The following is a 10,628-nucleotide window of genomic DNA, read 5'->3' on the forward strand; positions in this document are numbered from 1 at the left end:
GGCCTTCGACCGCCTCCCAGAGCCCATCGCCCTGGAGTTGGACGCGCATAAGGATGGCCCAATCCGCGTAGTTGGTGCGCATCAACATGGGGAACGTCATGGCGCTGCCGCTGCTCACCTCGCGCACCACCTCCTGCTGCCGCACGACGACTTGTGTGTCGCGTCGTCTCCCGTGGCTCCGGCCATGGCTCAACGTGCGCGAGCGCGGCGGAGTCACAGACCGGGATGCGACATGACGAGCTATCACCAGAACCAGATCGAGCTTTGATCTGGTTCTTGTGCTCGCCGGTCGTTGCATGCTGGAGGAGAGCGAGTCGCATGCTGAAACAGTCCACATACGGACAAGTTATTAGCTGAAGAAAACGCTATCTGCTAACAGAAAAACTGCAGTACCGGATAAATAGCTGAACGAGATTAACACTACACTCCCAATATCCCTCGACACCAACCTGCCATCATCACTACATGCAAATTCCTCCAAAAAATGCATTTGTCTCAATTACAAATTTTTATCACCAAAACCATCACCTCCCAGTAACTACTTCGGCCAAAAAAAAAAAAGGTTCTAGCAGCCATCTGAGACAACCTGATCACTCCACAACAAAACAATACCCTGCAGCAAGTACTACGTCGTGTGTGTTTTGTTCATGGTAAGAAGCAACGCCTAGACATTGATAAGAAGGGGTTAATTAGTTGTGTGTTGGCCCAGCCCATGGCTTTCAGACATGCGAACTTGCAAAAAGTATTGATCAGGGCTTCAAGGAGCTTAGCAATTGGAAGTGCAAGGCGCCGAGGCGTCAGTGCATATCATCTGACGAAGTAGGCCATTGAGGTGAGAGGCCAAAACTAACCAAATCAAATTGCAGGCTAGGAACAGATCAAGCGCCGAAGCAAAGCGGAACACATCAGCGGGAGCAAGCAAGACAAAACATCCACGACTCCACAGCCCCGTCCAGCGCTGCCCGGCCGCTACCCCACCGCCGCCTGCCTCCGCGCCACCACGTGCCCGGCCATGGCCCCACCCAGCGCCGCCCCGTCGCTACCTCGCCGCCACCGTCCGTGGCCTCGGCTGTCCTTCAGGTGGGCGCTCTGGGATCTGCCGGACACTGCTGAGAGGAAAATGGGAAGGCTGAGGGAGAGAGATGGAATAAAAAAGGGACAGAGAGAAGGGGTCGCCGGGTCGGGTCGTCCGGAGATCGATTCGTCCAATCGGACGGTGCGGACGGCGCCGCTGCCTAAGACCAGACTGGGCACGTGCCCCACTTAGAAAATACGTATTTTAAAAATTAAGTTAACAGAGAAATATATTTATTTTTGCTTTTAATTTTTGCACGGAGCGAAAAAAATTATATGCCAACACATGAGTTAGATTAAGGAGAGAAAAGAAGACTGGACGCCAGTATTTATAATTCGGTTCAATTACCCAATAAGAAATAGTACACCTTTTATAACCATTTTTTTCTCTCATTCCATCTGTAATACTAAGCAGAGCACAAACCTGACACCAAGCCTAACAATTTACTAAAAAGATTACACTAGATTAAGACCCTCAACTTAAAATGATTTCGACGTTTCGCCACTCCGCATCTGTCTGCTGCAATTGAAACTTTGCCTGCGGAGGAGAAGGGTGTTGTAAAGAGAATCCGATGGATCATTTTTCCTTGGGATCAAGATGTGGCAGAAGAGCATCCGATGGGTCATTTTTCCTTGGGATCAAGATGTGGCAGAAGAGAATCCGAGGCTTTCTTTCATCTTTGCCTGCGAAGGAACTCCCGCATCTCTTGGTGGAACTCTACTCGTACTATCAATCTCATCTTCTTCGAGTCCTCCCATAGCAAAAAACCGTTATCCCTTGCAAGATCGCAGCATTGCTCAAACAAGTCCTGCACAAGGAAGCGGCGCCCAAGTATATGTTTATATTTCGCGCTAAAACAAGAACAGAGGGACATGGCAATTGAAGAAACTGCCCGACTTTGATGGTTAAAGGGTTCACCTTGCTCGGAAAATCTTCGTATACATGTGACAGGACCATGTCAACCCTGTTTCGATCGGTCTCCCACAACCTAATCTGTATCAGATAATTAGGGTACTCTATTTTATGTCACTGGAACTGATGATCCTGGTTGATGAGGGATAGATTGCTGCTTGCTTACCTGATCTGTAACATTCTCTGGCACCACAGGTATTTTGTCGGCTACGCGGGGTGGGCGTTTTGCTTAAGGAATGAAATTATCTGACAAAAACAAAAAAAGGCATAAGTATGTTTCTCTATGCAAGGAATCGTGTAGAAATGTATAATTAAGATAATACCTGTTCAGCAGTGATCCCATTATCAAAAGCACCATAAAGACTTTCTTTTGTAATAGCTCCCACGATGAGGTTTGGAAGTTGATACTCCACCCTAAGAAAACATATCTTGAAGCATTCAACAAAGATTGAAAATTGACAGCACGTGAAGTAAAATATAAAAAACGTATAGTAAACAACCACAAAATAGCATTAACCGCTAAGAAGGTACACATGTAAGACCTTCAACACCAGCATTCCCATTTCTATGTGTGAAACCTCAAATCAATGCTCAGTGTGGGTGCAAAGGAGATCCACCTTGCTAACTGCAGAGCTCTCCCTCCAGAACATGGCATAGTGTGAATACTGACAAAATAAAACTAGCAGTAGGCAACTGGCAAGTGGCAACAATCCTTTAAGATGTGGAGGGTTAAAATAACTAGATTTACAAGCAGGCTACAGCTCCATAATTCTGAAGAGTTCTGCATCTTGAACATCCACAGATAGTTAGGTTAATAAATTAATAGACAGTCATGTTCTTATCAACCTAATCATCACTGACACGCTATACTGTTGCTGTGTTTTGTACCCCCTGGATGAAGGATTGAACTCCACTAGGAAGGATGGCATTGCTTAGCCTATTCAGTCATGAGAAAGGTATCTAACAAAGATCAACAACGAGTTCCTGAGTGAATAAACAGGTGACCAGGGACCAGTAGTATCAGAATCATCCAAATAACTAAACGCGTGTAACAAAATGCGACTCAACATAGGCTGCGTTCTTTTCGGCTTCCAGGACCGGTTTCTCCGAGAAGCTGCCTTCCCCCAGCTTCCTGGAGAAGCAGCCCCCCCAAATTTGTTTAGACTTCCAAACTAGTTTAGCCTAAACTAATTTGGAAGCCTAACTAGAAAAAAATGGGCAAGTATAGAGCCTCTTAAGTGCACAACCAAAAAAAGCAGTCGCCTCTTTGCATACCAAACATTTACCATGTTGATAAACAAGAGCAAGGAGGAAGGTGCAATAGGAATTTCCAAGCAGTAGCAAAAATGTAAAAGATGACAGAGGGCTGAGCTAGGTGCACTCATCTGACACCTCACATACCTTGAAAAAAGGCGTAGAATTTCACAGTGCAATCTGGAAGCAGAGTATGCATATAACCTAAAGTTTGTCTCCACAACCACAATACCCTGCCAATATAATATCCTACAGTATCAACTATTAGGTGGAAAGGTTATCATCTTCATCAAATGTTGCTTAGGCGATAACAAGGTGGATGTTATGAAGAACATCTGAAGAGCTAAAACTGCATAGCAAAGGAGAAGATGTCATGAAACCTCTTTGCTGGCAGATGAATCTGACAAGCTCGATGAGAGGTTTGTGGCCAATTTTGTAGGTATGAACCAGCTATCTTTCCGACCCTGTTATTGAACTATTTGAAATTCATATTCACCAAGTTGATCAGGGAAAAAAACTAAATCAAAACTTATACCTGCTGCACTTTGACTAACCCCAGCTCCGCCAGATCTCTAATAGCAATTCTTTGGACATCAGTCAGAGTATTGAAGCTATAAGCCTGAAGAACGAACAAAAGAGACAGAAAAAACTGGTGGTTAAGTTTTAAACAACGTACCAGGCATTAAAATCTGAACACAAAAAACATATACAGAATCAATTTAATCTGATCACTGTAGTCCTATAGCCCCTTAACTTCTTCTAAGCTGTGGAATTATGTTACTTTCTTAAACATTTTAACCAGGCAAAAAAAGGCCAGTGTTCTGGCCCTGTCTTGTTAGAGGAGTAGACCAGAACAAATACAACAATACTTTGAAGAAGATGTTGATGTAAAAATTAGGATTTTAATTATCAAACGAGACAAAGATTGAATAACTTTTGACTTCTGAATGGTTCTTAACATGATCTAGTAGAAGAATGTTTTACTTTACCGCTCCCAATGTATGAAAACTAAGTTCCAAGAGAAATGATATCAACTCCGTAGGGTCTACTCCACGTTCCTGTTCAATAGTAATATAAATAGTCAGCACAAAAAAAAATGATGTCCAATCAGAATTGCACGACACAAATACCTCTGCTGATGAAATGTATTCTCGCATTATGTACCAAAGTTGTACATTTGTCTCCATCAGCTGGTTAAATAGAAAAGAGTGAGAACCGAAGATGGAAATCTATCAGATAACTGGATAAACCGACACAGCCAAGAACACACCAGAAACTGGAAGCCATTCTCACTTAACTTTGGAGCGTCACCATCCCTGTAAAACGTTTTAAATTAGGAACTCTTTAGGTTGGAATTATTGCTTACAGATTCAGTGGAGTAAATATATAAAATATAGCTAGAGAATGTTTGCTAGTTTAGAACCTCTAGAACTACAGAAATCATCAAATCATAACCTCTAGAACAACAGATTCAGTGGAGTAATAAATATATAAAATATAGCTAGAGGGGAGAGGATATACAGCAGAAAACAGAACTACAGAAATGAACTCTTGAAGTTCACCATGGGAACTAAGACATCAAACATGATTTACAAATATCTAAATTATAAAATCTCAAACTGCTAAACTGAATGAATTGTTAGTGCCACCAGTTAATCCCTTTTTAGAACCAGACAAAATAAACCAGACAACCAAAGTACCAAACGACAGCAAGAACAATTTGTTGTAGCCCACAGCATCTTGAATTTACAACTAGTTTGGTTACGATATTACTATACAGACACTGCTACCAGATATAATATCTAATTGTACAAGCAATTGAAAGAGCTAAACTTTACATGCTATTGTATTGAAATGAAAATTGGCTCTACTTTTTATACACAACTCACTGTTAAAGCAAGGGGGTAATTAGGTTAAACCTTGAACTCAGAAGACCTCGCTGAAATGTTTTCATCATAGACGAGCTGAAACTTGTCCCTCTCTCAACTTGAGATGAGTTTATCAATTGCAGCAAAAAGCACTGTTTTGGAATAAAACAGAACAATGGCTATAAGCCTTTGCTAGGGGCAGTAAGCATGAAGTCATCCAACTGTTCGAACAGTGTGGTCCCATGAGCAGAAATATAACAACAATGATGTAACAGAAAATATACATCGGAAACATAAGTGAGTTAAGCTGTCGTTCTAACCTCCCATTGCTCAAGGGCATAGTTTTCTAGTTCTGTTAGTGTGGGCAATCTGCCAGTGACACTTGATGGTATCGGTTCCCTTGGTAAACTTCCACTGTGCCAAATAAAATAAATATAACTGGGATTTGACCAAATTATATAATAAGTTCATATGCACAACTGAGGAACTAGAACAAAAGACAGAGCAGTAAATCTTGAGCAGTACCACTAGCTGATCAGGCTAGAATTTTTATGAATAAAAGAAACAACCATGTCAATGTAGAAAAAGACAATTATATTTTCATCCCAAAAGCATCAGGTTTTAATTTTGTATTTCTTGTGTATAATTCACTGGAAGTTTGAGAACTATTTTCCAAAAGACAACATCACACGAATCCTTTCAGCTTTTTCACTGGGATGTCTGCAGTGCACGTGGCAACATTCTAAGATACTTTAAAATAAATAAAGCACATGATGACACCATCAGAACAGTTTGAAAAAGCTGCAATTAGCTCAAATAGAACAAATGATTTTCCTTGTTGTTGTCAACAAAAGTAGTTCGGAAAAACTTACCCGTCAACCAAGTACTTCTGCATGTTTCCCTGGAACTTATCATTCATCTTGTAGCTCACCTCTTTTCTTCTGTATATACAGTGAAACCAAGTGAACTTGAAATTAGATACTCTCTCCGTCCAACAAAGGATGTCTCAACTTTGTCCAAATTTGAATGCATCTATACACTAAGTCATGTCTAGACACGTCCAAATTTTGACAAACTTAAGACATCTTTTGTTGGACGGAGGAAGTACTTCATTCTGCCTATACATGTGCATATTGACAGGAGACCTATAATGTCAAGGCAAAAGGTATGTCCACTGAAAAACTATGGGGTACGAGTGCAAGATAGTGTTTACTGCTCCCTCCGATCCATAAAAAGTGTCGCCCATTTGTACTAAGTACAAATTTTGTACTAAGTGGGCGACACTTTTTATGGATAGGAGGGAGTAACTCTAACTCTTAATGATTTTTTTAAAAGAACTCTTAATGAATTTTTGTTCTGGTTGACGAGGCAAATGAATAATTGATATTCTAAAAAGTTTCAGAAAATTTGGTGTCCATATTAGATCAAATCACCCCTGTGTGCCAAAAACATAACACATGCTATTGAACCGCCACCATCACCATTCTGGCTAAGATTCAAGGTCTGCTCAAAATTTTCAGCTGTGTACCCAGCGCCGTATGGAGGTGGATGAGGTCTTACCAATCACGTACTTCGACAAAGACCCTAAGTTGGAGCAGCCTATCGATGGCAACCTTGTGTTTGGAGGCATACTCATCCAGCCAGCACCCACTCCTCCATAGCTGCAGCGGGCATCGGTGCTGACACATACAACATCTGAAGCGTGTACTTCTTGTGAGAGTAATCCCTGCTTAGGAATTAAGGCAGCAACCTGTAGCAGCTTGTAGGTTCTTCTAGAACCTGTGCTTGCATGTCTAGCTTAGGTAGTAACCTGTAGTAGCTTGTAGACCCTTCTAGAACTAGTGGTCAGCCACCTTGTACCCCTATATATATAGCAGTATGCAATACAAAGACTGAAACTTATGCAGCACAAATAAACCACCTAGCAACCTAGCCTGTGCACGTGAGGTGAAAGATCTTCTAACAGCGAAGAACTTCTAACAGTTGGTTTCAGAGCCCTGTTAAGAGGATCCTGAGAGAGATGTCTGCTCCAGCTCAAGACGTAGCCGACAGTCCGCTTCGCCAGCCACGGCACCGTTCCCCTTCACCGCCGCTAAGACGACCACGCCACCGCGAGGGTGGAGAAGGCAGCGAGGAGCAGGCAGCCCCTAAGGACGGCCCCCGCAATAACAAATGCCTCAATTGCGGGCGCAGCGGCCATTGGGCCAGGGACTGCAGGCAGCCCTGGAGAAACAAGGCTTTCTTGGCCCAAGCTGAGGAAGATGATGAGGAGCCAGCTCTCCTCATGGCGCAGGTCTGCACCACTCCAGCCCCAGCCAAAGTTGAGCAGAAGAGCATTACTCCAGCCCCAGCTACAAAGGTGCAGGACAGCACAGCTGCAACTCCAGCCCTGGTGCAGGACACCACTGTTGCAGCTCCAGCTCCAGCTCCAGTGCAGAACAATAGTGCTGCAGTTCCAGAGCACGCGCCTCTTCACATCGACGAGCCGAAGGCAAAAGTCTTCCTTGGGACGAGCAGTTATGAGGAGCGAATCAAGGGCTGGTACCTTGACACCGGCGCCACAAATCACATGACGGGCCATAGCGACGCCTTTGCTGAACTTGACCAAACGGTCACCGGCACCGTCAAATTTGGCGATGGCTCGGTCGTCGAAATCAAGGGCATTGGCACTGTCATCTTCGCTGGCAGGAACGGCGAACACAAGGCCCTCAACGGTGTCTACTACATCCCTCGCTTGAGGAACTCGATCATCAGCATCGGTCAGCTCGACGAGAGCGACGCGTGCGTGCTGATCAGGAGAGGTGTGCTGCGCATATGGGATCAGCAAGGTCGACTCCTTGCTTGCGTAAGGCGCGGCCGGAATCGCCTCTACAAACTCCATCTTGAGATTGCTCAGCCAATCTGTCTCTCTGCCCGCCACGGCGACGCTGCTTGGCGCTGGCATGAGCGTTTTGGGCATCTCAACTTCGATGCCTTGGAGAAGATGGGACGCCTCGCCATGGCACGTGGGCTGCCACAGCTGGAGCATGTGGAGCAGCTATGTGACACGTGTGTCATCACCAAGCATCGCCGGAGCCCATTCCCTCAGCAAGCAAAATACCGGGCACAGGAGCCACTTGAGCTCGTCCACGACGACCTCTGTGGTCCTGTTACGCCGGCAACACCAGGAGGCCGGAAATACTTCTTGCTCTTGGTGGACGACGCCACTCGTTACATGTGGGTGATGCTCCTAGCAGCCAAGAACAATGCTCCTGATGCCATCAAAAGAATTCAGGCAGCGGCTGAAGTTCAGAGTGGACGCAAACTGCATGTGTTCCGCACGGACAATGGCGGTGAGTTCACTTCAACGGAATTTGCTGCCTATTGTGCTGATGAAGGAATCCAGCACCACTTCTCCGCACCGTACTCCCCGCAGCAAAATGGAGTTGTCGAGCGGCGGAACCAAACGGTGGTAGCAATGGCACGCGCTTTGCTGAAACAGAGAGGCATGCCAACTGAATTTTGGGGGGAGGCGGTGAGCACTGCTGTCTTCTTGCTCAACCGAGCTCCCACCAAAGCCCTTACCAGGAAGACGCCTTACGAGGCGTGGCATGGTCGCAAGCCAGCGATCCACTACCTTCGCACCTTTGGGTGCTTGGCATATGTCAAGGAACAGGGGAACCTGCGCAAGCTCGATGACCGCAGCTCTCCTGCTGTTTTCATTGGCTACGAGGAAGGAGTAAAGGTGTACTGGCTGCTGGACCCTCTGACGAGGCGCGTCCGCATAGCGCGCGACGTCATCTTCGATGAAGAACGTGGCTGGGATTGGGCAGCGAACGGTAGCAACTCTGGCAGCAGCTTCGACATACAATATATATGTCGTGGCACCGTGAGGGCGCCTAGCCAGGTGTCCTGTCCAGGAGAGGACAGAACTGCATCATTGAGCCATGGGACTCCAAGTGCCTCAGCCACCATAACACCGTCGTCTCCATCTGTTCCAGCAGCAACTACAACCAGTGCACCAGCTTCAGCAACTCCAGAATTTGTCACGCCACCAGCAAATGATGATGATCGACTCGATGCTGCTCATAGCGACACACCAGTTCGCTATCATACGGTCGAGAATTTGATTGGAGAAGAAGAACCACTGCTAGGGCTCACGTCACGCAATCTTGGCAATGAGCTGCACTTGGCCAGCACGGGGGAGCCGTGCTCATTCGCTGAAGCTGAGCGAGACAAGGCATGGCAGGCAGCTATGCGTGAGGAAATTGACGCGGTGGAGCAGAACAAGACATGGGAGCTTGTCGATTTGCCACATGGGCATCGACCAATAGGCCTCAAATGGGTCTACAAACTGAAGAAAAATGAAGCCGGCGAAGTGATCAAACACAAAGCACGGCTGGTCGCGCGTGGCTTTGTCCAGCAAGCCGGCATAGACTTTGAAGAAGTCTTTGCTCCCGTCGCTCGCATGGAATCAATCAGGCTGTTGCTTGCTTTGGCTGCCCAGGAGGGGTGGCCCGTCCACCACATGGACGTAAAATCTGCCTTTCTCAATGGAGAATTGAAGGAGGAAGTCTATGTGAAGCAGCCACCCGGTTTCGTCGTCACCGGAAAATAAGGAAAGGTTTTGCGGCTGCACAAGGCCCTCTATGGCCTAAGACAGGCACCACGAGCATGGAACGCGAAGCTTGACTGCACGCTCAAGGAAATTGGATTCAAGCAGAGCAAGCACGAGCACGCGATCTACAGGCGCAACAATGGCGATGCAACTCTGCTCCTTGGAGTCTATGTAGATGATCTGATCATCACTGGTTCGTCGAAGGAAGCAATAGAGAGCTTCAAGGAAGAGATGAAGACAAAATTCCAAATGAGCAACTTGGGATTGTTGTCTTTCTATCTCGGAATTGAAGTCCAGCAGAACGAAAACGACATCAGCCTATGTCAGGCACATTATGCCTCACATATCCTTCGGCTGGGAGGAATGGAAGGATGCATCCTGCTCACACTCCAATGGAGGAGCGGCTCAGGCTGAGCCGTGAAAGCACAGCAGAAGAGGTGGACGCTACGGAGTACCGACGGATCGTCGGCAGCCTCTGCTACCTTGTCCACACACAGCCAGACCTAGCCTTTGCTGTTGGCTATGTGAGTCGTTTCATCGAACGACCCACAGAGGAGCACATGATGGCAGTGAAGAGAATTCTTCGCTACGTCGCCGGCACGACTCACTATGGTCTGCACTACAAGCGGACGACAAAGGAGACACGGCTGGTTGGATACAGTGACAGTGACCTCGCCGGTGACATTGACACCAGGAAGAGCACAAGTGGCACACTATTCTTCCTTGGCAACTGCTTGGTGAGTTGGCAATCTCTCAAGTAGAGGGTGGTTGCTCTGTCTTCCTGCGAGGCAGAGTATGTAGCAGCCACGACTGCCGCAACACAAGGAATTTGGCTGGCTCGACTGCTTGGTGAACTCCATGGAAGAGAAGCCGGGGCAGTTGAACTAATGGTGGACAGCAAGTCTGCCCTGGCATTAGCCAA

General features: G+C 46.3%; 1 pseudogene; it reads right to left on the reverse strand.

Annotated features, from left to right (window-relative positions):
* Window positions 1-1,515: 1,515 nt before the first annotated feature.
* On the reverse strand, window positions 1,516-6,900 carry LOC100827352 (annotated as a pseudogene).
* Between the last annotated feature and the right edge of the window lie 3,728 nt (window positions 6,901-10,628).

The sequence above is a fragment of the Brachypodium distachyon genome, chromosome 1, assembly GCF_000005505.3.
Source record: "Brachypodium distachyon strain Bd21 chromosome 1, Brachypodium_distachyon_v3.0, whole genome shotgun sequence".
Lineage (NCBI taxonomy): Eukaryota > Viridiplantae > Streptophyta > Magnoliopsida > Poales > Poaceae > Brachypodium > Brachypodium distachyon.